This window comes from Monopterus albus, unplaced genomic scaffold (genome assembly GCF_001952655.1).
Source record: "Monopterus albus unplaced genomic scaffold, M_albus_1.0 scaffold270.1, whole genome shotgun sequence".
Lineage (NCBI taxonomy): Eukaryota > Metazoa > Chordata > Actinopteri > Synbranchiformes > Synbranchidae > Monopterus > Monopterus albus.
The window spans coordinates 607,557-609,867 of NW_018128150.1; positions in this window are offsets into that span (position 1 = coordinate 607,557).

The window sequence follows — 2,311 nt, forward strand, 5'->3', positions numbered from 1 at the left end:
TTACCACTTCACATATTCCTTTGCAAGAAACAGCTGATAAAGGTTTAAAATGTTTTATCCAGCCCTGGCAATGTTTTTAATAGTTTTTGGACAACACTGAGGTTGTAATACACAAGTTTTTGTGTGTATTTTCTTTTTTTAGATGATAACTAAAGATGAATATAGGGCCCACTAATGTAATAAGAGATGTCACTGAATTTTTTCACAGCATAGGTCTCTCATCAGACATTTAACCGACTGTCTTCAGGGTCCTCAAACCCCAACAATACAAGAATCCAAATGCAGTGAGGTTAGCAGTCATTGCCCTATTGTTACTGTATTCCTATAATCTCCCCTGGAAAATAATTTAATATAAAAATGTCCCCACTATTCACAAAATAAGAGCTGTGGGGAAATTAGGGTCAGGTTGCCTTGTAAGTCAGTAATTTGTACAGTGCTTGACTGTGCTTGTTTGTTACTTGTTTAAAATGTCAAATGAGTGGTGAGACCACAAAAAAAATTTTTTTTTTGATTTTCCAATTCATTACTCAGCAATATATTGCTAATGCCTTGATCAATATAAAGAGGCACATTGGGGAGCATGTCTGTTTTCAGCTCACTGCATCTGCGATAATTACGTGATTAAATATTCTATCATCCTTATTGATCCTAAACTGCACTTCCAGTATTTTCACTCTATACCTATGCTTGAAATTGGAAGGAACTACTTTTTTTCTTTTGTGCCTTCAAACAAGGTAATTAACCCCGTATTTCCCTTTATTAAACTGCTGTAAACATAAAACCTTTAACAGACTCAAAACACAAGACAGTCATATTTATTCTCCAGGCACCATCACTGTATGTTTTTAGGCTAAGGCATTAAACCTTTTCAGTGTGCAGCTGTAGTAAAACTCCTCCCACAAACAATAAACTACCCTTTAGCTGTTGTCTGAAGGTTTTAGTTAGAAGCTCTCCAGATTTTGTTTGTCTCAAACATGTTGTAAATAAAATATTATGCTTATGGTTATGTCAGCAAAACACTCTTACACACACACATATGCATGCTACAAAAACACCCCAACACACAATGGGGGAATTAAGACCCATAGATTCTCTTATCTGTAAACACACACAAACTTGTATGCATTATTCCTTCAATAAAGAGCTAATAATGAAGAACCTGTAAACACACAGATACACCCTTTTTAGCAATGGGCCAAACACTGTATTCTGTGTATTCAAACTGACAAACAAAATAATAGTTATGTGCCTTATGGTCTAAGTGTCAGCTGTTTACTTAACTTAGAGTAGACAATTTATTATGTACACACACCAAAGATAACAAATGATGCGTCTTTAGATTGATAAACCAAATGATGTTCAGTGTTCATCCATTCATATGCACCTTTCTACACACAAACATACAATTCTCTAAAAGGTCCACTTCAATGACAGCACTCGTGTGGGGCTTCTCTGTGTATAGTTCAAGGCCTCAGGTTCCAGGCACCACTGCAAATCAATCCTGACTGGACCATATGTCACTTTTTATGTTATGTAGGCAAATACTGTACTGTGTTGTGTCTGAGTGTTGCAAGTGAGACTGAACAGGCACACATGCTTATTAGTGCATGCACATGTGCAGTAATGGGCAGACTTCCAATTAATGCCAGCCTAGTCACATTGTAACAATGAGAAGTAATGGTATTACCATAACATTGATGTGTCTTGACGTGCTTGAACAGTGTCACCTTGACAGTCACACATTTTATGCTCAATGTCAAGACAGTAGTTGCATACAAATGTACCATTTCATCCAATATGCCACACCACCATGCTATCTTGCTGAAATGTGTTTTATTTCAAGTATATAGTCCTTGTCATGTTACAAACTTTTCTGTTCACAGTCAAAACCTATTGACCTCTTATAACTATATAATCTTAAAACATTGCTACAACCTGTTATCATAGATCTTTTTATTGATTTTATATTATAACAAGGTTTGCACTTTGGAACTTGTTTAATTCATTTATGAGTTAAATAAATATAATACTTTAGAATATAATATAATGTAAATGACCATAAAGCCCCTCTCAGATTCATTATCATTAACTCAGCATAAGGGCGCTGAAGAGGTTTGCCCCGGAACATGAATGAGGAAGCGTTGTATTGTTAAATTTTCCCGGTTTCATTTCACTCGCCTCATGACCTCCGTGGAGCATGTAAGCAAACCATAACGTTGTTCGTACTGGGGATTGTTTATTGGTTTGATGCTTATTGTTAATGTAAATACTTACATAGTTCTCTGGTAACTTTTCTCACTATACGTTCACG